Below are 26305 nucleotides of genomic sequence, written 5' to 3' on the forward strand. Positions count from 1 at the left end.
CAGCCAAATGCAAGCCAGCATTCAGTTGTGTCTCAGAGTTTCAGATTGCCCCCATATTACAATAATATCATCAAAGTATTCTTTGCTTCCAGTTTCTTCCATGGAAGTGGAAGCCAGAACAAGAAATGAGAGAAAGAGAAATAGGGAATGTGGAGAATTTATACCGGCTCGTAACTGCCTTGAATCTGAAGCATGTAATTTATACTCACATTTCCATATTTCCTTTGGCCAGAGTAGTCTGAATCTACTAACCATATTGAGAAATGTGAAGGAACATATATTTGCTATGAACATATAGAATAATTTCAGTTCATAGAAACTTAGTGGTGAAAAATATTTTAGAGACCATCTGGTTTATTTCCTTATAGAATCAGATTAGAGAAGTTGAATATCTTGGCCAAAGTAGCATATCCAAGAAGTGGCAGTGGGAGGAGTTTCTAGCATAATAACCAGTATTTATAAATGAGTTATGTGTCAGGTACTATGCCAACACATCTATGTTGCCTTGCCTCCCAGAATTATCACTCTAATCCAATGAGACAGACATTATTCCTATCTTCATATTAAAGATAAGAAAATTAAAGCTTGGGAAAGGCAGGGAAATATCTATGAGATTACATACTTAACAAATGGCAGAAGAAATGTTCGAGTCCAGGCACTGCATCATCAAAATGCCAACATGTAGTCTGTCACTTGGTGGCTACTTTTTTGCTCTGATCCCTAAAGCCCTCTTCCGATCAGACTATCAGACTACATGACTTTGGAGTTAAATACATAGGTCCTCCCAAAAAATGATCTACAGAAATGTTAAGGCTAAAAGTGTTCCAATATGCTTGTCTAGGAAGACCAGTCCTACTATCTTCCTTGTAGTAGGAGATAGAAAGCCATGCCATAACCAAGGACAAATCACACTGGATTATCATAATGGAACTTGTCTCAGGCTCTGAACAGCTTTTCTTCTGAGATATATGAGTATTTCTGTCATGAGAAGTAGTCAGGACAGAACATCAGGTAAACATTAATTTATACCTGCAAGGTAGATAGATGGCAAAAACAAATCTTGCACTATGTGTTTAAACAGAACAAACTAATTCAGATATCTTGATCATTTTGTGTGGTTCTTGTTCTACATGACCACTGTCCCTGGAGTTTTAGTCAACATTGTTCGCACCTACCTGGAACAAGTAGTAGACATCAAAGCCTAGAGTGTTTTTTTGTTTAAGTTAGCTATTTTGTCAGCAGGCAAAACTCTTCATTTATAGTGAAAAAAAGACAAAAGTAGACTTATAAAATTGTTCCTAATTGACATTAAATTATATAATGCCTTTAGCACAGTACCCAGAATATAGAAAACACTCAGTAAATGGAATCCTTTGTGATAGTTCTTGTTCCTATTATTTTTATACATCACTATAGAACCAATCCCATCCCCCCTTTCTGCTTTGATATTATCGCAAAATTCTTAATTTCAATAAGGAATGAAAGTTTCACTGGGGGGTTATGACATAAAATTACCCATCTTATTTGTGAATTGAAATGACTGCTTGTTTGATTCAATTTACTAAACTGTCAGGTGGTTTTAGACTCACCTTCTAACTGGAAGCCATGTACAGGAAGGCATAGTTCACATAGTTCTTAAGACATCTGGACATAGGGCATCCCCGGTGGCGCAGCGAGTTGAGCACAGCACTGTGAAACTCTCCGAAGCCTCTGCAGCATGGGTTTGATTCCCAGCCTTCTAGGGAGATACCCACATGGCACGGCAGACCTCTCCTGCCTCACCCGCTGCTATCTTCAACAGTGTCTTCAGTCCGTCTGCCTGTTCTGCTCCCCACTCTGTCTCTGGTGACTCCTCTCACCCCCCACATCTCTGGCCTGTACCCCAGTTCTTGTATGAATAAAAATAAATCTTAAAAAAAAAAGTGAACATAGACCAGCTGAGACATAAGATAATTTACTGAGTATCAATGCAAATAAATGCTTTGGAGGAAGAATAAATTTCTGTTATCTAGTTTTGATGAAGTCTTCTGGGAAGGAAGCATGATGTCCAGGAAAAAAAAAGTCAGTATTGTTATCATTAGAAGAGAGGGGAGGAGCGGTGGCGCAGCGGTTGAGCGCTGGGTTGCGAAGCTGCCCGCGGCCTCTGTGGCGCGGGTTCGATCCCGGCTGCTCCCCGGCCACCAGAGGAGGGTCCCACATGGCGCGCAGACCTCTCCTGCCGCCCGCTGCTCCCCTCAGCAGTGTACTTCGGTCCTTCTGCCTGCTCTGTTCCCCGCTCTGGCTCTGGTGAATTCTCTCACCCTCCCTCGCTTCTGACTGTACCCAGTGCTTGTATAAACAAAACAAACAAACAAACAAACAAATAAATAAATAAAACATGCCTCTATAAAAAAAAAAAAAGAAGAAGAGAGGGGAGGAGTCCCAACTGCTGTTGCTAATGTGTTAAGTCTCTGCTGTCTTCAGAAATGTCTTTTTTCTTTATTTAACTGTTAAATAGTGTAGTTATTTTGAGAAATTAATAAGGTGATGCTTTAAAAGACTTTACAAATAATTTGTATAAATTTTCAACTTAACATAAGTGAGGTCCAAAAATTCAGTTATGTAAAATAAGGAGTCATTTTTGTTAATGAAATACAAGAAGTTTAGGATCCAGCCATGTGCCATCCATGTCTGCCCAGAGCCTGGTGGAATTTGTAGTTTCTCTGTTAGTTCGCCAGTTAGGGCCAGGAGAATATTCAGGATTCAGGGATTCATTTTCTCTGCTTTCTCTAAAAAGGTTTGAGATTATTTGCCATTTCGCCTTCTGGCTTTGCTCTTCAGCTACCACCTACAAAAAATCTTGCTTTCCTGATTGAGAAGGAGCTGATCAGAGTAAGAAAGTCATTGCCAATCATGTCATATCTTAATTCACTTTACTGGAGTGTTTTCACTGTTTTCTTTCAGAGAGATTACATAAATTACTGATGGTCGATGTGTAATGGAATGGAGAAGAATTTCTCTTGTGTTCTGAGGGAAAGTGCTGTGTTTACTTGAAAGAAAATCAAGTCTATCTGTACACTGCAATCTGTGTTATGTGTGAACCAAGAAGAGAAATTGGCAGTCTGTTGAGAGGATGGTATATTAGGGGCAGATGTGGAGAAAAGAGAAAAAGGAGAAACGAGAAAAAGGGAAGGGGGAAAGTTAAGTGGGGCAATGGTACTTTGTGCTCCTTGTAATCCCTGCATCTTTATCGTGTGTCCAAAATCTAAATATATTGAAGTCAGTAGAATTCTTGCAGAAAGCTGGGAAGGGGTTGGGTTTGAACCTGAGTTTCCACTTGGCTGAAATGGAAAGAATGTCTCTGATCAAAGATGTCGAAGCTCCTTCAGACACCTGAGTTATTTGTGAAATGTTCCAGTGCTGCTTAATGAGATACTTTCTCATATTCAAGTCATTTAATATGTGCATTAGAATCTCTGTAAAAGTTTCCCAATTGAATATCAACTTTTGATCTGGGTCTGTATAACCATAGAAAGCTTAATTTATGTCTTCTGTTTGATCTAATTCTAGAACAGTTAAAGATTTGAGGCTTAGGGTTGAAAACACCACTTTCCTTTAAATCCTTTTAGATTGGAAACTAAGCCAGAATTTATAACTGGTTCCTCCGTTGCACATCAAATGAGCAGGAGTCTGTTGAGTCGCTTCTTGGAACTCTTAGAATTCTTTGCACTAAATTGAAACTGCAGAGAATGCCATTTTATGGAAATAAATCCATCCCATGGCCATTGCATGTAAATTTTCTACCTTGTTCTTAAGCCATAAAAGTAATATTATGTTCAGCTTTTCGTCTACAAGTAGTTGATATATGGAGAAATAAGCTCACTTTAATAGCATATAAAATATGTATTATCTAGGTTATTAAAACATTACCCACGACTAGTGGTTCCTGGCTTTAGATCCAAAACCTCCTGAAAGATATTACACATTCTCATTGTCACAATGCCTTCCCATGGTAAGATATTCCCTTAGGGGATGGGGCAGGGCAGGAAAGAAAGGGGGCACCTACTCATTTGTGACAAATGTATGAGGCACATATCAGAATTTCCAGCCAGTTCTCCAGGCATGTGGTATTCAGTATCACAATGAAATATGTATCTTTTTCAGTACAGTTGTGGAAGGGGAATGAAGACAGCTGATGAATGATGAAAGTGAGAGTGAACACAGGTGTAGTGGTGAAATAGGTACAAAGAAACTTGCCTTCATTGACTGGTGTGGAGGGCAACAGTCTAGTATTAAGACTTGGAATTAAGTGATGTGTGTGTGCGTGTGTGTAACCCATTTATTTTGTCCTCATCGCCATTATCCACTGAGGTATATTATAATTACCTTTGACCCTCCAAATCTAATTTTCATGATCTCCTAGAAACCAGATAGCAACAGCAGAGAACATACTCCAAGTCTTTATTGTCATGAGGCATCTCAGATCCCTCCTGTTTTTTTGAAAGCCTAATGAGAACAGAACTTGCATAAATAGCTAGAATTTCCAAGAGGGCAGGGGCAACTCCAATAAGCTTGATGTTGAGTTTGTTCAAAACCATCTCCTATCATCCATAAAAACAAGTGCCAAGTGTAAAAATGTTGACATACTAAGTAGGAATTAATGTAAAGCCAGATCGAAACTAAAATGAAAAGATAAGTGGAAAGTTCTGCTTCCTTTAAATTGGGAGCAACAAGACCATATACAAACATTTCAAACATCTATAGATTATTTTAAAGGTGAGAACATGAAAGAAATTTGCACTAAATCTACATGACAACATTTTATGTCAGGCAATGAAGAGGTGTAAAGGACAATTTGTCATGCCATATGTTTAAATTCTTTCTGGATTCCTTGAGGGGGAGACTATAAAAGAAGCCCAACAAAAATAAAAATAAAATAATGTCCTTATAAAATATTAGTATGCTAGTTGGTTTGTAATTTGCTTAGTTTGACTTTGTTCCTCACAAAATGAGGGCTTGTACCAGAAGGAAAAATAAAAATATTGGATGGTTTCACTTACAGGAGAAATATAGGGGAACCAAATAAGGGACCAGGAAAAAAAGTTATAATAAATTAAAAAAAAAATGAACAGGCAACTATGAATCAGAGACACTGCAGGGGAGGAGAAGGGAGAGGGATCAAAACAGGGGAGGGAATGTGTTCTTATACAAGGGACTATGGTGATGGTGCACCCAAGGGTGACTTGGTTATGGGAACTTTGCGGGGGCTACACCTGAGAGGAGAAAGCATACATTGTACAAAAAGGAAGAAAGATATAAAATATATATAAAATTAAATTAAATAAATTTTACTTCTTGCCAAAGTAAAAAGAAAGAAAGTGAGGGCTTGTAGCAGGTAGTTCATTTTGGGAAGTGATTCGAAGAAATAGGGGCAGAAGGCAGTGGGGAAGACAGGCAGGAAAGCTGACACCAGCTTGCATTCTTGGGTTGGTCACTTCTGTGGACACCCAGGACTCTCTGATAGTATAGACTAGGCCTCAGAGTGGACCCACCAAAGGGAGGACGCCCCAGAGGTGGAAGAGGGGCCATGTGATTCTAACTGTTGCCTCCCATCGCACATTGGTCAAGAATTACCCTGTGGGCTTTCACTCCCTTGTGTTCCCAGGTTGCGCATGTGAGAAAGTATGACCGATGCTCAGAGTCCTTCATGGTAGTGGCAAAAAACCCTCGATCAGAAAGTAAGAAATAAGTGGGGAAGCTAATGTGAAGTGCGACCAGCATGCACCTGTGATAGCAACACTGGCTGCACCATGTCTGCAGTAACGGGTGAGCAGAGAGGAAGCGCACAGGAGGAGTCTACTGTGCCTCACGTGACAGCTGACTGACTGGGAGAACCTGCAGAGAATCTGATATTGAGAAGAATCTAGAAACTGATTCTGCATTCAGCAGCAAAAATCTCAAGGTCTGGGAGGGTGGAGTTATGAGATTTCCTAAGCTCAGTTTCATTTTATGTTATATAGAAGGTCTAGAGAGTTATGATCTTATCTCCTTGATTTTTTTTTCATTAACAATAAATCTTCCATTTGTTTGAAGCAATTTGGTTTCAAAAACATTAAGTTATAGCAGTCACAGAAAAAAACAGGGTCAGAAACAACAAAAGAATAATCAGGAGTACTGAGTTTCTTTGTTTTTTAACACTGTCATGGCTTTACTCAAAAGTATTATCTTTTGAATTAAAAGTATTAACAAAAAGTATTAACTTCAAGAATTTTTAAGGCGTTTTGAGGAATTTAACACACTATATACATATACTGTATCACGGAAAGAGCGTTAAAACAGGGCCAAAAACTTGTACAAAATATAAAACCCACCCTTACTTATTTGCATGAAAATACCACCCACAAAGCTAAATAAGTCTTAAAAAGTTATCAGGATGCTTGAAGTGTTGTTTTCAAAGCAAAGAACCCTAACTGTGATTGCACAACAACATGACTGATGAGAAAGTCAACATATTGATTTCATTTTAAAAATAACTATTTCATAATCTGGCATAGGGTAAAATGAGAATTCTTAGGACTGAAACAGAGTATTTCAATCGTTCAAAAGGAGTAAATGTTAGCCTTTTGGAGATTCCAATTCTCCAAATAAATTTATCCCGAAAGTTTTATTTCAGTCAGTTGTTTTTAAGTTTCTTCACAACTAACTGCCTAATTTTTTTGTTAACAATTTATGACTTGGCATTTTGTCTCCTTGATTTTATCTTTGAAAGGAAGTGGAGATGCCAGCAACCAGCATGATTTTCGCTCACAGGCTCTTCCTCAGAGGAATGTTTAGATGGCACTACAAGGGGCAAAGTAGAGCAAGGTTCTTTTGTCAGTGTGTAACAAAACACACCTGTGAATGGATTTGGTAGACGATAACCCGCCCCCTTGGACTGGCTGCATCCTCATGCCATGGACCCTGGAAAAGCAGACTCTTCCTCTGATAGCTGTGAGGCTCCTGGGGTGGGAGAGCTGTACAATCTGCTGACTGTCCCCCAGAACTTCTCCTGGCCTTGCCCGAGTCACCCAAGCTGGTTTTTGTCACCACTCCTGTTGCTCTCCCCTTTTTCATGTCCCACATGTGGTAAACCGCTCCCCCCCCCCCTTCATTCCCCAAGACAGCTCTACCACAAAACTGCTATTGTCACAGGGTTTTAGTAAAGATTTGGGGCTAATAGAGGGATCATAGCGCAAATGAAAAAGCTGACTGCGTGGCAGACTTCACTATTCCTAAAGAATCTAATCAATTCCTACAAAAGAGAATCTATTAGGGGGCATCTTTCTCTTTGGCTGCAAATGTCTCGTGGGATTTCCCATCTGCCTTTTCCTCACATTTCCTGAGATCCTAATGTCTCCTCCCTTTCTTGTGGCCAGGAGACAAGTGAAGAATCTCTGTAACTTTATTTTGCAACCCAATTTAGTTCTCATTTGTTCTCAATCTCTTTCATCCATACTAGCCCGCAGGCTGTTCTTTAACAGAATAGCAATAAGTCATAGAAACAAATCTTCCCAAATAAAAGTGATAAATCCTGCTACTCATTCAGATCACACTCCGGTGTGCCTACTTTAAAAAAAAATTATTTACCTCAAATACAAATAAAAGTCCAATTCTCCAAAATAGTTTTAGAACTACTTCAAGTTTGAAACCTAAGAATTCCAGAAAAGTGTCAGGATTTTGGATGGCCGCAGAAGCTGAGGCTGATGGAAATAGATTTTTTGATGGAAGAGTATTTAAATTCATCTTTAGGCCAGAACAGAGGGAAGATATAAGAATACTTCCTCTCCCAAATTGTGGGGGAATACAAGCATCAGAAATTACAATTATGATGACTTCACTGATGAATTTTGTCATTGAGAGATGATGTGTGCCATAGAATAGACATTCTAGAATAAATTGACGGTTTAACTAGGTTAGGAAAAGAATGAATAGAAGAACCACAGATACTGACAGTATAATTAAAATTCTTGTGCTATAAACTAAGGCATTAAACCTTTTACATTGGAATTAGAAAGTCCAGTTCTTTTCCCAAGAGTTTGCTAACTTAGATAGAATCAGTGCCCTGGTGTGGAAAGTAGTCTTTGAAGGAGTTTATTTCTTTTGAGGGAGTTTATTTCTTCTTGAGTTGAGCAGCATATGGAAAAAGTAGAATGTTTGTAATTAATGATCAAAAATATCCAGGTAATTTTTGTGTGCAATGCTGATGATTGACAAAGGAGATATAAATGGCAGTGAAAAAAAAACCCATCCTATGAAATATAAAATAAAAGTGCCCTTGGGGTCTTCAGCAGGGAATCATATTTAAGTCATGTGACAAACTGCTTCCCAACCCATAATGCATGTGCTAAAATTAATCACATCTATGGAATAAACACAAGCAATTGAAGCTAATATTAAAACATTGCTAAGAGGTAAAGTGGGAAGAAAAATGATCTTGAAAAAGTTTCCTGAAATTGAATTAGTTTTCCGTTCAAGAAAAACAATTGTATTCCCTTCAAAGTGATTTTCCAAGTCACTTATAAAACTCTTCATAGTACTTTGAAATGACACATTCTTTTGTACAGAATTCTTTCAGGAAATTGATTTTTGTTCTTCAAATACAAAACTTGCATTCCGAGTAGCTAGGAACCCAAGGGCAGATATCTTTGTGAAGAGTATTTTGCTCTGTCATTCCTAAACACCAGTAGAAAACTGGCTCAAGTTAAGAGCTTGTGGGTTTAGGTTTGGGGCCTGTTATTGGCATGTTATCATCTTGACTGTGGGCTCTCTCACCAACCTCAGCCATTCTGAAGATGCAACTCCTTGCCCCATCTCTTTGAAAACTGAGATTTGTAGACACCAGCAGAGTGGTGTCAAACAAATTATGTGACTTTGCTTGTTCCCATCCACATGTTATTTCTCAAGCCCCTGAACGTCCTATAAGATGCCATTGATAGAAACCTGTGGTGACTCAGGTATTACCCTGGGTTTCAGGCCTGCTTTCCATCCTAATGCCTCAGACTCAGTTTGGATGGTGTGACTAGTTACCATCTAGCTTTTGTCCAGCATGCTGCCTCATAGAACTTTTGTCTTTACTCTAGGCTGTGTGGCACCAGCTTCAGAAATGCTCCATCATCCTGCCAGTATGAGTTCCCCTAAACATCCTTTCTCAGGGAGGAATGACAACTCCAGCCTGATTAGAACATTTAAGAAACTAAAGATGACTCTGCATCCCCTTGCTGCAACCCACTGAATACATGATTTATACTTGGCTTATGCTATAGTTTCACCACAAATCCCTATTTTACATGCTGGTCAACTACATTTGACTAAGAATCCTTGTCTTAATTGTCCATCAGTGACCCAGGTATCTCTGGCGCTAACTAATTGACAATGTTGCTGCTTCAACCTTCCTTTCCAATAGATAGACAACTGTCCTTGAGCAGAAATCCTGAGATCTAAGTCACTGGTAGCCATGACCAGACCAACCCAAGTCAGTCTCCAAGGCCATTCCTTTTTTCTTTAGCATAACCATCCCATCTAGCTATTGACTACTGCTCCTCTCTGCTCTCCTACTTCAGCTTATGCTCATGGCTTGTGACTGGAACTACACCTTTTTGCCCAGAAGTCTCTGTCTCCATGCTCTCCATGCCTAGCTTTTTTAAAGACCAAATCACCATCCAGTAACCATAACATTATATAAACTTGTTAAGCACTTCAGAAGTGTCAGTATTTGGCTCATGCCACAGCATCCTCAAAGTAAGTCTCATCCTCCCATTTTATAACTGAGAAAAATGAGTCTTAGAGAGACCACCCCTAACTGGGAGGTGGTAGAGCCAGAATCAGGCTGGGTCTGGCATCAAAACCCCAGATCCTCTATTTACCAAAGTGCCTCTCAATTTATATTATCTTTGCTCTCTTTGGTTTCATCATCTTCATCTATAGGGGAATATACTGAGACTTAGGGACTTTAGGAGAGAGGAAAACAATATGAGAGTCAAATTTGACTCTGAACAGTTTCCTTTTTCTAGCACAGATGCTGTCTTCCAGTATGGCACAATCTACTTGATAAGTTATATACGTGCTTTGTACGTGCTCCAATTTCAGGCTGTAACCAGTTTAAGCGCCCCTGTAATAGAGGTTCTTGTTACTGCATCTGCATTGTGGCTTTGGACAACTTCTTCCCTTCTGTTCGTCTGCCTCCATCTCAGCTTCCCCTTCCAATTGTCCTTGGAATGATTCATCTTTCTATCTCCTCTTCGGCATAGACTGTCCCTGAGGATGCTTACCGAACTTGAAATATCAGCCAGAATGCCAGCTTTAAATTATAGTGAGAAATGGAGCTATCAAGCTGTCCAGTGACTCATGTTTGCTGATCAGTACCCCCTCTCTCCCTGTGGGCAAATCTACGTGGGATGTTAAATTTATAATTGGGAAATAGGTTAGCAAAGGAATAAGAAGGATGAGAGGAGGTGATTGGGTGTGACAGGCTACAATGGTCCATGCATTTGATTCTGCATTTGGAGTTTTGCTGCCAAAGGCCTTGACAGGTTGAGTCCTTGCATAAGGGCACAAAATCTCTGAGATTGTGCTACAGTAGAGTGTTGACAAGTTGTTATTGTGGTTGATATACTTAAAAAATAATTTAAAAAATGAGATGTTCACCAAATACCAAAATATGTATGGGTTATGTGTAAGGTGTAGAGAATAAATGCAGTAAATATTCACTTAGTCACTGGGTGGGCAAGAAATAACATGGCTGAAGAATTTTGAGGTTTCTTGTGAATTCCTCTCTCCATTGCATCCCACTTCTTTTCTTAATAATTAGGATTCAGGGCCACCCCGGTGGTGCAGGGGTTGAGCGCTGGGTTCCGAAGCTGCCCGCAGCCCCTGCAGCGCCGGTTCGATCCCTGGCTGCTCCCCGGCCACCAGAGGAGGGTCCCACATGGCGCGCAGACCTCTCCTGCCGTCCGCTGCTCCCCTCAGCAGTGTACTTCGGTCCTTCTGCCTGCTCTGCTCCCTGCTCTGGCTCTGGTGAATTCTCTCACCCTCCCGCGCTTCTGACTGTACCCAGTGCTTGTATAAATAAATAAATAAATAAATCTTTAAAAAAAAAATTAGGATTCAGGGCCTCCCTAGTGGCGATGTGGGTTGAGCGCTGTGCTGTGAAGCTGTCCGCAGCCTTTGCAGCACGGGTTTCATTTCCAGCCGACCAGGGAGAAATCCACATGGTGCAGCAGACCTCTCCTGTCTCGCCTGCTGCTCCCCTCAGTAGTGTCTTTGGTCCCTCTGCCTGTTCTGCTCCCCGCTCTGTCTCTGGTGAATTCTCTCACCCTCTCGTGCCTCTGCTCTGTACCCCAGTTCTTGTATAAATAAATAAATTTTTGAAAAAAAATAATTAGGATCCCTCATTTTGTGTCTTTAGTTTCATTTCTTTGCATAATAGCATTACATTATCCTTGCATCACTAAACAACATATTAGTTTTATATGAACAAAATCATGCCATATGTATTTTGCTTCAGATTTTTTTTTAAATTCATGTTGTTTTGTGTAACTAGAATTCATCACATCAGTGCACAGTAATCTGCTGTTGTAACACACAATTTATCCATTTGTTGATGGGCATTCAGGTTGTTTAGAATTTATTGAGATAATAAGCAGTGCAACTATATGCATTTTGGGGTATTTCTCTTGGTACATATGTACATGGATTTTCAGGATTAGAACTCCAGGGTCAGAGGACATACACATTTCAATTTTGTTAGACAGTGACAAATTATCATTTTTTTCTCTTTATGTATTAGATTTTATTTTATTTTTTAAGATTTTTTTAATAGTCCCCATACAATTGCACCCCCCTTATTTTGATCCCAATCCTTCTTCTCCCCCCAGCCCTCGTAGTGTGTCTCTGGTTTATAGTTGCTTGTTGATTTTGATTTTTTCTTTATTATAGTTATTCTTTTTCCTGGTCCCTTGTTTAGGTTTTCTAGATTCCTGCTATGAGTGACACCATCCGGTATTTTTCTTTTTCTCTCTGGCTTATTATGCTGAGTGTGATTCCTTCCAGCTCCATCCCTGTTGCTGCAAATTGCATGACTTTATCTTTTTTGATTGCTGAGTAATGTTCCATTGTGTATATGCACCACATCTTCTTGATCCAGTCATCTATTTTTGGGCATTTGGGTTGTTTCCAAGCTTAGCTATTGTAAATAGTGCTGCTATAAACATAGGGGTGCCCTTTTGAATTATTGTTTCTGTGTCATTTAGGTAAATACCTATGAGTGGAATTGCTGGATCATGTGGAAGTTCTATCTTTAGTAGTAGTCCCAACATCAAATTAAAGAGCTTCTGCACAGCAAAAGAGACAGTAACCAAAACAAAGAGAAACCCCACCAACTGGGAGAACATTTTTGCACACAACTCTAATGATAAAGGACTGATCACAAAAATCTGCAAAGAGCTGATGAGACTCAACAACAAAGAAAATAATCCAGTCAAAAAATGGGCAGAAGAGCTAAAAAGAAACTTCTCTGAAGAGGAAATGCAAATGGCCAACAGGCATATGAAAAAATGTTCAACATCACTTGTAATCAGGGAAATGCAAATCAAAACTACCATGAGATACCATCTTATACCAATGAGAATGGCACATATTAAAAAAACTAGCAACAACAAATGTTGGCGAGGATGTGGAGAAAAAGGAACTCTCCTGCACTGTTGGTGGGAGTGCAAACTGGTCCAACCACTATGGAGAGCTGTGTGGACCTACTAAACATAGAGCTTCCATATGATCCAGCAATTCCACTCCTAGGTATTTACCCAAATGACACAGAAACAGTAATTCAAAAGGGCACCCCTATGTTTATAGCAGCACTATTTACAATAGCTAAGCTTTGGAAACAACCCAAATGCCCAAAAATAGATGACTGGATCAAGAAGATGTGGTACATATACACCATGGAATATTACTCAGCATTCAAAAAAAGATAAACACATGCAATTTGCAGCAACATGGATGGAACTGGAAGGGATCATGCTCAGTGAAATAAGCCGGAAAGAAAAAGAAAAATACCGGATGGTCTCACTCATAGCAGGAATCCAGAAAACTTAAATAAGGGACCAGGAAAATGAATAACTATAAGAAAGTGAAAATCAAAATCAACAAAAACTATAAACCAGAGACTCTCTATAGGGGGTCGGGGGCGGGGAGGGGAGGGATTGGGGTCAAAATAAGGTGGTTGCAATTGTATGGGGAACATAAAAATAAAATTTATTTAAAAAATTAAAAATTAAAAAAATTAAAAAATAAAAATAAACAATTTGATGTATTCCCAGCTGTTTATCTTTGCCTTCACTATCACTGCTTTGGGTGAGTGTCTGTAAAGATGTCTTTGAGGTGCATGGCATGTAGTGTTTCGCCTGTATTTCCTTCTATATATTTTATGGTTTCAGGTCTTATAGGCAGTGACAAATTATTTTTTAAAGCAGTTGAGCAACTATTGATAGTTCTACCAGCGAATAAAATCCATCCTTTCCCCTTATATTCACCAGCAAGTAGTGTTGCCAGACTATAATTTCTACCAGTTTTGTGACTGTGATATTATCTCATCGGTGTTTGAATTTTCCCTTCACCATTCCTAAGGGTTGAGTATCTTTCCCTATTTTTATTTCCACATTTGACTATTCATCTGTGGGTATCTTCTTTAAAATTTTGTACTTATTTTGAATTGTTTCTTTTTTCTTGACTTGCAGATCTTTATAGTTTTGTTTTGATTTTTAAAGCATACTTTGGATATTCTGTGAGTTTTGTATGTCAAAAATCTGTTTTCATAGCTTGTGCTTTTAAAAATTATTTTTATATCTTGAATAAAATGATAAAATTTAACTTTTTTGTTGTTCTATTTTAAGCAATCAAAATTATATGTTCCTATGTTATTAGCTTTGACTTTCTCATCTAAGACTTTAATGCAATTGGTTTTTAAATATAGTGAGTGACAAGGGTGTACTTTAATTTTATTTTCCATCCGTGAATGCAAAGTGAAGCAGGATTGCTCATTACAAAGTACATTCTTTCTCCAATGACCTACTAATCATTCTCTGCCATATATCAAAGATCCACATATGAACTGATCTGTTTTTGGACTTCCTATTCTATTTATTTTACTATCTTGTGAGAAGACCCTGTGTCTTAATTATTACAGCTTTATAGTAATTCTAAGCATATGCATTTTCCATCTTTCTTTCTTTGCTTTTCCATATAAATTAAAAAATTAGCTTGTCATGTACCACAAAGTGCCAGTCAGTTGAGATTTTCATGGGAATATCATTTAAACTTCCGAATGTTTAGGGAAGAATTTGTCTATGGTGGTAAGTTTCTTATCCATGTATATGATATTATTTAGATTTTCTTGGCCTTTCAATAAAGTTTTGTAATTTTTTTCATAAATTTCTTGAAAATTTTGCTGTCGTTTTTCTAGGTATTTTGAAATTTTGATGTTATAAACATATTTAAGATTTTTCATTTTATGTATACTGGAATTTATTTTATATTGAGTTTATATAACTTTACTGTTAAATATTAAGTTCTATATCCTGCAATTGTGCTAAATTAGCTTAATAATTTTAGTAATTTTAGGAGCTTCATTTGAATTTCTAATACACTGATTAGATCCACAAATAATGATAGTTTTCTTTCCTTCCAACCCTCGTAGCTTTTATTACTTTTTCTTGCCTAATTTCTGGCTAGCCCTCTAATACCACATCATATAAATGGTACTAGCAGATACCCTTGTTTTTTCCCTAAGCTCGAAAGGAATCTTTTAAATATTTTGTCATTAATTATGCTGCTAATTATAGGTTTAGTGTAGCTAGCCTGTCAGTTTAAGAAAGTTCTCTTTTATTTCTTATTTATTTTCTTTTATTTAGAAAATTTTATTGGTGGCTTTTTCCTACTTGTACTGAGATGATTATATTATTCCTCCTTTTATTGGTTAATATTGTGATATACTTTAATTATTACATTCCCAGGGTCAACCAAAAATGATGCAGTTATCTTAAAGTGTAGATGTGTGCATGCATATGTGTGCATGCACACGTGTGCGAGCATGTGAACGCGCGCAAGCACGCACACACCAACACACACACTCTTCTGGAATATGTTTGTTAATATCCTAATTTTTGTATCTGTGTTTATAAGCAAGATTGATCTCTGTTCTCATGTTTCATTAGGTTTTGTATCAAAGTTATACTAGCCTAATTGAGTGAGCTGGGGATATTTCTCTTTTCTGTATACTGAGATAATTTGTATAAGATTGGAGTTATTTTTTCTTGAATGTTTGCAGACTTGTTTCTTCCTTGATTATTTACTGGAAATTGCTGGCAACATTGACTGGAGGTTGTTTTCCTTTGAAAAGATTTTTAACTTCTTACTCAATTTCCTTTGTGGTTATGTGACTATTTACATCTCCTATTTCTTCTTCATTTTAGTTGTCATTTTTTCCTCTAGAGGTTTAGCCATTCCATTTAAGTTTTAAAATAAATCACTTAAAGTTGTTTATAAAACCTGTTTGTGTTGTTTTAATCTCTTATGTATTGTTGATATTTTTATACCTAACACTGTTCATGTGCCTTTTTACCTTTTAAAAAGTTTATCTCTGAATATAAACTATGTCAAAGCATATTGATATATTTTTACCCAGGTATTTTTCCAGAAATTTTTTTCTATTACGAAACTATTTTCTCTATCAAGCAGAGGCATTCAGGATCTGGTATTATACTGGAAACATGAAATATCACCTTTTCGCTCAAAGTACTTTAAATGCTTTTTAAGTATAAATTTCGGTAGAACTCCACTAGAAAAATAATTATGAAACCAGTTTAATTGAGGACTTAGGATATTAATGTTCCCTTGTAATGTCTTAAGTCGGAGACAGATTGGATGCCCATACAAAACTTTCACTACTTTACCTCCATAAGCTTTGCAGGCAGGTCTGAGCAGGTTGTTTTTCAAATCCTCTAAGCAATCTACTAGTACAAAACACAGAAGCCATCAGAAAAGGACAAATAGAACCTTGGCTTCTTTAGCCAGGGGGCAAAGATGAAGAGTGGGATTAAATCTGAAGGTCACAGAATCTGTGTTTCCAAACTTTTTTTGCACTATACTCCCTCACTGGTCCCCCTCTAGCTAAGTGGAATCATATATTGGTATCCAGAAAGTACCTGCATTTGCTTGCTTTGCCTCAATTTTTTTATCTGCCTGAAATTCTTTTCTCATATCTCTTTTGCACAAAACACACCAATCATGAAAATATGTGATGGATGACTGTTAAGGTTTCTGCCTAGCCTGTGCCCCCTTCTTTGAGTTCCTTTCACTCTGTCCTCACTATAATGGATTCTGCTGCTTTATTAGACATGATCCCCTCTTCCCTTACCTTTGCTAATATAACCTGAGTTGACACATGATCTAAGTTTGGGAAACTCAGATCCATTCTTCTGGTAATTTAGAACTGGGATTCAGAGGTTATACTGAGTTCCTGATAGTTCCTCTTGGACTTAAATGAGGTTGGATTGAGGATGCTATTCTTCTGCAGTCATGCTCAGGAGTGGATAAAGTCATTCTATAACTAAAAGTAAAAGTTGATGAATATAGGAAAGCAAATACCTTAGATCTTGTGACTCTGATCTAGTACTCGATACCTAGTTCTAATCCTTCATTAGTCGCACTCTTCACACTTATGTTCAAGGAACTACCTTGTATCTTTGTATTCCCTTGTTTGTTTTTTACTTTGACAAATCAGATGAGAGTCTGTTTCATGGGGTCGAAAGAAATTTGACAAAGACACCTCCTCTATGAAGCCATTTTATATTACTGCTAAGGAAAGAAAAAGCTTTCTATTAAAAGCTTCCCAGTTTTATTGCTCCACCCACTTACACTATATCACGTTCATAAAAAAACACTCTTATATGGCTACTTTTTATTTTCCAATTTTAAACTTATTGCTGGTTTCCTAATAAGGAGACGAGGACTTACCTCTGTTACTGCCTTTACCTCTTTTTTTTAAAAAAAAGTTTGTTGACTCACAACAAAATGTACCATAGTTACCCTTGTAAAGACCTCTGAATCAAATTATCTAAATTTTGTCTGAAATTTATGACTTCTAGGACTTCTAGTAAGGGATTGTCAATCTGTCCAAAGCATCCTCAGCCAATCTTTCAGGTAACTTCAAGGTTAAGGCACAAGCAGGAGCAGGCTCATACTTCTCTGTGTACCAAAACCATTGAAGTCAGGTACCTAGAATACTGGATAGTACAGAATGAACAGAAAAGATGTGCGTATTCCACCATTGAGACAAATATCAATAAATAAGCCAGACAATAATGTTACTGCCTTTCATTATAGAAGCCATTTGACCACATTCTTATTTTCAAAGGTAATCTTTTTTATTACTGTTGGACTAGTAACACATAACGTGAGATTTGCCCTCCTAAGATTTTAGTGTACAATATAGACGCAGTATTGTTAAATATAGGCACGAGGCTGTACAGCAGATCTCTAGAAACTATTCATCTTGCTTGACTAAAACCCAGTGTCTGTTGAATAGGAATGTCCCATCTTTCCCTTCCCCGAGTCTCTGTCAACCAACATTCTATTCTCTGTTTCTATGAGTTTGACTATTTTGGATGCCTCATATAGGTGGAATTATGCATTATTTTTTTCCTGTGATGAACTTATTTCATTTAACCCAGTGTCCTTCAAATTGATCCATGTTGTTGCAAATGGCAGGATTTTATTCTTTTTTAAGACTGGATAATATTCCACTCTGTGTAAATGTCATGTGTGCATATTACATACATACAGATTAAGCATCAACAAATGCTGATGTTGTTCTACATGTTGACTATTGAGAATAGTGCTGTGATGTGTCCTCCCTCTTCCTTTTCCCTTCCTCCTGCTTTGGTTGTATCATAATTTTGGTTAGATCATTTTTCAGTGATTACATTTTAATGTATATGAACATAATTTTTAACTTCTTGATGTGTAATGTAAGTATCATAACAACTGAATCATAGTTGCTATAGTTGCTTTTATGATTGCTTTTCCTTTCTCTGTTTCCTAAGGTTAATTTTTTTTTAATTATTCGTTTTCTATCTACTCCTATTAATTCAGTCACAAATCTTCTCTGGCAGAATTTTAAAACTCTTCTAAATATGGCAAAAACATCAGCTGATTTATAATTTTTCTTTATTTTTTCTTGGAAACATCCTAATGAACTTCCTCTTTCCTCCCCCTTCCAGCACAGATCAGTTGCCACCTGCACAGTTGTTGTTCCAGAACTTTCCTTCATCTCTCTCCTCTGGTGCAAGTCCTCTATTTCTTGGTTCTCACTTTTTTTTTTTTTTTTAATTCTTGGTTTTCTCTCTAATAGTTTTTAATTATTCCCTTCAATCTCAGTGTTCTAAACTTTCATGATAATATGCTTGAATATGAGTCTATTCACCCATTGCAGATAAGCCCTTTCAATATGCCAAATCATGACCTTTAGTTTTGGAAATTTACTTTTATTATTTATTTCATAGTGTCATGTCATCATTTCCCCTTTCTCTCTTCTCTCATGGAATTCCTAATGATTGCATTATAGACCTTATAGATTGATCCTCTAGTTTTTTTTCTAATTTCCATCCCTTTATCTTTTAAACTTTCTAGGAGACACCCTCATCTTTATCCTCTAAGGTTTCTATTGGTTTTTTTAAAACTTTCTTCTCTCTTCATAATTTGGACTTTCCATGTGTGATTTATTATTTGTTGCATGTTCATTTGGATAGCGTCTTTTTTAGAAGATTTATTTATACAAGAACTGGGGTACAGTCAGAGGCACGAGAGGGTGAGAGGATTCACCAGAGACAGAGCAGGGAGCAGAACAGGTAGACGGACCGAAGACACTGCTGAGGGGTGCAGCGGGCAAGGCAGGAGAGGTCTGCAGCGCCATGTGGGAATCTCCCTGGCCAGCCGGGAATCAAACCCACACTGCAGAGGCTGCAGACAGCTTTACAGTGCAGCGCTCAACCCACTGCACCACAGGGGAGGACTAGAATCTTGTTTTTATAAACATGATTAATATTATTTTCTAGGACTTTAGAAAGAGAATTATAATAGGAATCAGAAAATTTCTGTGAACCTGGGAACGTAACTTAACTTCTTTAAGATTTATAAAAATGGTAAACCTTAATTTGCCTGCCTGCTTCATGAAGATCAAGCAAAACCATTCATGACAAGGCACTTTTTTTTTTAGCCAAAAAAGTGCCATACAAGTGTAAGACATTATTTGATTAGCATTATGTGCATCTCAGTCTCCTATTTTGTTCTATGTGTATCTTCCTCGTTGTGCCCCTTTTAGAGACTGTTCCATGGAATAGAAATAGATCTTCTTTTATTGATTGTTATATCTAACTGTCTGATGGAATTGTAGTATCATGTGTAATAGAGATACCCCCTCCCATCACACTGAAGACAGAGTGGTGTAACCTTGTTATAAAGAGTGTCACTGTTCACAGATTACCTGAGAATCCAACCCTGTCTTCTGTCTGCACGATGATTTACAGTGCATGCTCTAATGGGAGATGGTAATACAGCAATCAGAGAACAGAGTTCCCACTTGCATTTCAGAATAGGCCATACATAATTCTGTACACAGGATTACCATCTTTCCTTAGCAGTCTGAATAATGTGGTAGCAGAACAGCAAAAAAAGTAATTTGGAAAATAAAATCATCAACCTATTATTAATTGATGCATAACCCTGATAGCTCCCAAACTAGTCTTTGTTCTCATTGCATTTTTTATGAGAGAAATTAACAACAGTAATGCCTTATGTGTGTAGGCGAGATTGCATGTAAATAATTTTTATGAAATATATTTTAATCCACAGAGTATCTTGATAAAGTAGGAAGGACATAGTTTCATTTAAATTTTATAAAAAGAGATTAGATTTTCAAAAATTGGATTAAATGCTTGCTGAAGATTATATGCCTCATTAATAGCAATTGTCACTCATATTCAGGTCTTTGATTCAGTATTTTGGTTTTTATTTTTCCTCAACAAACATGCCATAACAGTTTATAAAACACTGCAAACATCCTAGATGGCCATTAACTGTACATCAGAAAGTTCTTCCAGTTTGAAATTGGAAAGATTTAGTTTTTCCATGATGGTACAAGAAATTCATACAATCCTGGGAAAAATAAAAAGAAAATAACTACAGTATCACACAGCAATAAACACACCATCCTATCAAAAGACAAGATTCCTGAACTTGTAGTTGAATATGTATTAGTTCATTAGTTAAAGTATCGAAGTTGTAATCATCAGTTATTGTTTAATTATTCCTGTTCTGTAGGTGGTACAAATGTACTCATGTATTTTAAAAGGGAGAGTTGTAGAAGATTTGCACTGAGGCCAAAGTACATTTTTTTGCTTCCCTAGTGATAAAAATCGTCAGCCATAAGGAGAACTCTATCACCTAAGTAGCCAATTCAGCAAAGGAAGGCAGATTTTGCTTTCCATTTCAGTCTTTATTACAGGTTCTATGAAAGCAATCTGGTAGTATCCCACTCATATTTATCTCTGAACTCTGCCCTTTGTTACAGACAGGGGCAAGAGAAGTTGTGTTTCATGCTTATGTAACATAAAGCAGTTCTAACAGTAGGGACAAGGCAGAGGATTGCTTTCAAAATTTGTAAAGAGAAGTTTATGTAGAAAGGGTATGTTATACATCAAGATACAATGTGCTTACTTTCACATTATGTTCACTCACACAGTATTAAGTATAAGTAAGATAGAGATTTGGCAATTATCTAGCTAATGTGATCAATTGTTAATGGACAATCTGGTTAATTTGGCTTTTAAAAGTAGATTTTTAACAACAAGAAGTGAAATACCAAGAGAGCTCTTAAATGAATTTCTTTAATTTTTAAGTTAAATTGCAGTTTCTGACTTTATTTTCCAATTACCAGATGATGTTTCAATAGCACTGTTGCAATAACAACACTTCGTTCTTTAAGAGTCCCTTGCATTCAATTAGTTCGAAGTATGTATTTGGGGTATATGTAGATTATCAATTTTCATCCAGCCTTATGAAAGGAATTTGAATTGCAAAATTTGGTTACTGCTATTTTCACTCTCCTTAGTCTCTTTTTTTATTGCTGGAATACATTGCTTAGTTTTGTCAAAATGTCCATTCCTTTAGTAATTTTTAGACACATTCTGATGCAAAGCACTGAACCAGGTTTTTTGTTGACTCATGAAACTGCCATCATGCAATCATTTTTCACTTATGAAAACTTCAATTTCATAGATTCAGTCTGATATATAAGAGATGTTTTGAGTATTAGGAAGAAAAATGTAAGGTGAAAGATTTTTTTGGAGATTGTCACATTTAGAGTTTAACCTAGCATGATTAGACTTCAAGAGTGATACAGTAAGGAGTCTATTCTAGAACACATATGGAATGTACAAGATTACGGAAGTAGAAAAATATATGATGTGTCAGAGGTTTGTAAGTTGTTGACTCTGCCTGATGTCAATGCAGAATAGAATAAAAGCCTGAAAAGGGTCTAGAGGAAGATCATATAAGGTTTTGTAACAACTGTTTAAGTAGTCTGGGTTTTTCTTGTTGAGAAAAATGAGGTCATGGAAGGTTTCTTAAAAAAGGCCATTCAATAATGAAAATAATAGGTTCCATGGGCAAGGTTGCAGAAAAAGGGGGTCCTGACAAAAGGTAACTATGGCTCAGACAGGCCTTGACTACACTGGAAGGCATTAGCCCTGGAGGAGAACCTCCAGAGACTGGATGAAGAATCAATTGTGGGCCCCCCTGGTGGTGCAGGGGTTAAAGTCTCAGTACTCCCAAGCTATTGCCAGCCACTGCAGCATGAGTTCGACCCCCTGCCAGGGAGCTAACCCACATGGTGCAGCAGACCTCTCCTTTCTTGCCCATGGCCCGCCCACCTCCAGCAGTGCATTTTCGTACATATTCCTGTTCCCCACTCTGTCTCTGGTGAACACACACACACACACACACACACATACACACACACACATACACCCCTGCATCTCTGGCCTACACCCTAGTTCTTGTATGCATAAATAAATAAAAATAAATCTTTTAAAAGAAGAAGAATTAGTTGTGACTTTACATATTGAGAACAATGCCTAGGAAAACAGTGCTGCTTCAAAGATGAATATGACAGGAGGAACCTGTTCATTAGAAAAGATTTAGAAGTTTAGGGGATATAGAACACATGAGGGAGACACCATTTCTGGCTCAAGGGCCAATCAATTTGATGGTAACAATCCCTCACTGAATATCATCTGTCAAAACTTCCCACAGCTAAAATTTCTGGATCAAATAATATTTGAAAAATCTTAAAGACATCAAAGAGCTGATATTTGAAAAATCTTAAAGACATCAAAGAGAGGAATATGAGACTTAGAAAGAAAATGAGGGCCCAGAGATTCAGTGCTATTGCCCTGAGGGCTTTTGCCAATTTCTGCAAACTTTATCTTGATTTTGACAATCAAGCCCCAGGACTTGCTCGAAGGGAAGAGTCACACAAAATCCCTCCCCACTTTAAGCTAAAATTTGAAAGAGCCAAATCGTTGTGTAAGGACACAAGAAGTAAACTCATCCCCATCCCCATCGATAATATCCCCAGATGTCTGTATTATTGTTGGTAGAACAGAGGGGACCTGAAAGTTTCCCTTAGTAGCTAAGCTTGCGACATTTGCAGTCCACAAGCACCTCCTTAAAGTAGTTCAAAAAATTTGAAGCCATGAATTTAGTTGAAGTTCATGTAAATTGGTCTTAGACTATTAATGCCTCTAGCTTCCTGACAGAAATATAAACCAGAATGCTTTCTGGGGGAAAAAAAAAAGGTACCTGCCTGCAAGTCCTCAAAGATTCTCCAAATCCAGTGTTTCAAGGCCAATATGCAGCCAATAGTCTAAAATCACAAAACATGAGAAAACAAGTTTTTCTGAGAGAGAAAAATGTAGGAAAACAGTAAAAACAGGATCATAAGATAATCAGTAAGAATTATCAGAAAGTATTTTACAGTAATTATAGTCCATATGTATAAATAAATGAAGACTATTTTTGAAAGATTCAAGTATAACTTTCAGAATTAGAAATTATAAATAGAACAACTTGTTGCAATTAAATGGACAAATTCTTAAAAATTTGACACAAAACAACACAACGTAATTAAAAAGTGGGCAGATCTGAGCAGAAATCTTATCAAAGAAAATATGCAGGTGGTAAGTAAAGAGTTGAAAAGAGGCTCACCGCTGTATGTTATTTGGGAAATTATTCATACCACACAATCCAGAAGTTGCATTCCTAAGTATTTATCTAAATGAGTTGAAAGCCTATGTTCACACAAACCTGTATAAAAATGTTTACAGCAAATTTATTGGAGGCAAACAAGATGTCCTTCAGTAGACAAACAGAGAGTGTAAACCATCTTAGTGTGGTATGTTTGTTATGATTGATGAGTTAACAAGTATACATTATTATTATTAACTAAAGTCCATAGTTCATATTAGGATAGACTGTGTTTTGAAGTTCTATGAGTTCTGACAAATGACACAATGTCATATATCCACCATTACAACATACAGAATAGTTTCACTGCCCGAACAATCCCTGTACCCCACTTAGTCATCACCCCACTTGTCCCCCCACCAATACCTGAGCTCCTGGCAATCACTGATCTTTTCAGTGCCTCTATCATTTTGCCTTTCCCAAAATACTGGGACTTGCTTTTTTCCCCTTAGCAATATGCATTTAAGATGCCTCCATGTCTTTCTATGACTTGATAGCTCATTTGTTTTTAATGCGGAATAATGTTCCATTGTACACAAGTGCCACAGTTTATCTGCTCACCCACTGAAGGACATTTCGGTTGCTGCATGCTTTAGCTTTTAATGTTATTAATGTCTTGGATTTTAGTCATTCCAATAGCTGTGTAGTATTATCTCATTGTTTTAATTTCCCTAATGATATTTGACCTGAAACCCTTTTTCATATGCTTATTTTTCATCTTTATATCTTCTTTGATGAGGTTTCCGCTCAGGTCTCTGTTCATTTTGTAATCAGTTTGTTTGTTTTCTTAAAATTGAGATTTTAGAGTTTGTATATTACCGATAACAGTCCTTTATCAAATATGTGCTTTGCGAATATTTCCTTTTAGTCTGTGACTTGCCTTTTACTTTCTTGATGGTGTCTTACACAGAACAGAAGCTTTGAATGTTAATAATGGCACTTTTACCAATTCCTGCTGTCATGGTTTATACCTTTGCCATTTTATCTAAAAAGTTATTGCTATACCCAACGTCATCTATGTTTTCCCCTGTGTTACCATGTAGACATTTCTAACATACTTTGTGTTAGAGTTTCATTGAGATGTGAGAGAGAACCAAGTAGAGGCAATGTTTGGGAAAATGGCCAAGAATTTTTAAAACATGAATGTGGGAGGAAAAGGGGAACAGAACCACTGGTTAAACATGTACTATAGATCGCTTCTGTGCAAGAATTGGGGTAGGAAAATGAGGAACTAAGTGCTAGGGACTGTTTATCCTTATTATTCTTTGGGAATGAAGTAGTTTCTATAGCTAATCTGGGACCCATTCACTTGTTTTGAGAGTGTTCTGAGAAACTATTCCTGGGAGCTGAAGGGGAAAAAGACAGGTTAAAACAGTCTAATCTCTTTGTCAGTTGGTAAACCAGGTATGCAGACTAATAATATTTACTAGAAGGAAGAGTTCTTATCTATAGAATGACTCAATAAGAAGTCCAGGCTAACAATTACTTTTTTCATAAACCCAGAATCTGTAAATCTCTGACGCATAGCTTCCTGAAGAATACCACTTAAGTTACATAATTATATGGCAACTAAAATGAAACATTTTTCATAAGTGAAATTCTCCTCCCGTTATTGACATAAACTGGCAAAACCTTATCTGAGACCTCATGTGTTATTCTGGCTCAATGAGTACGTGTCTGACGTGGAGAGAGGACACATAGAACTCTCGCTGCTTTGTCCTTGGGTGTTCACTGCCAATATCCTGAGCTTACTAGTAAATGTTGTTGGAGTAAGCACTCTTCAAGTGGTCTGACTTGACAATATATTATTAGCCCACTTGTATATTAGCCCAGTCATGAAATAAGTAAAAAGGAGCTTTAAAATTAAATGTTTGGTACTATATTTTATTCTATTAAATCATGTGGGTAGACTAAGGTGAATTAAAATAGGCAGCAACTTGTTAGCCTTAAGAAATTATCCTGCTCAATCTGAGATCTGTGAATAGCTGTGTTCAACTCTGCTATAAAATTTACATGTACATATAAAAATATATGACATGAAAACTTAAGAAAATATCTTAGAAAAATGCTGTGAGAACATATGCCAAAATATTAGCAGTAGTTTTCTGTGGGTAGTGACATATGGGATGATACTCACTTTTCTCTTTATCTATTTTCCCAAATTATAAATGCATGCATATTTCCTTTTATAAATCATAAGAGATAAACTTTAAATACCATAATCACTCTTGTGTGATACACATTTATTATGACTATGTTAAAAAGATACCAGCAAGAAGGCATTTAAAGAATTTTTTATTTTTAAATGTTTCTAAAATTTCTGTAGTGAACATGAATTATCTTGTAATGAAAAAAGCTAATTTTTAATGGGAGAGTCTGCACTGTGACATTTGAACGGGGCATTTCTCCCTCTGTCAGCCCCCTTTCAACTTATTGTTATAAGTTAATGTTTAATTGGCATAGAAAAAGTACAGAGTTTATAGATTTAAGCATTAACAATTAATGAACTCAGGCCCTCCCCGGTGGTGCAGGGGTTAAAGTCTCAGCGCTATGAAGCTATCGACAGCCACTGCAGCACAAGTTCAATCCCCAGCCAAGGAGCTATCCACATGGTGCAGCAGACCTTGCCTGTCTCGGCCTCTGATCCCTTCAGCAGTATTTTTCAGTAGATCCACCTGTTCTGGTCTCCACTCTGTCTCTGGTGAATCCTCTCAGCCCCTAATCTTGGCCTATACCCCAGTTCTTGTAGGCATAAATAAATAAAAATAAATCTTAAAAAATATTTTAAAAAAAAAAGAATACCCACAAAGCCACTAGTGCCTTTTGTTTCTTTCAGAGTCTCCAAAAATGCCTATATATCTATATAGTATATATATCCATATAGTATATATATCCATATAGTATATATATCCATATAACCTATATACAC

The sequence above is a fragment of the Talpa europaea genome (genome assembly GCF_964194135.1).
Source record: "Talpa europaea genome assembly, chromosome: 3".
NCBI lineage: Eukaryota > Metazoa > Chordata > Mammalia > Eulipotyphla > Talpidae > Talpa > Talpa europaea.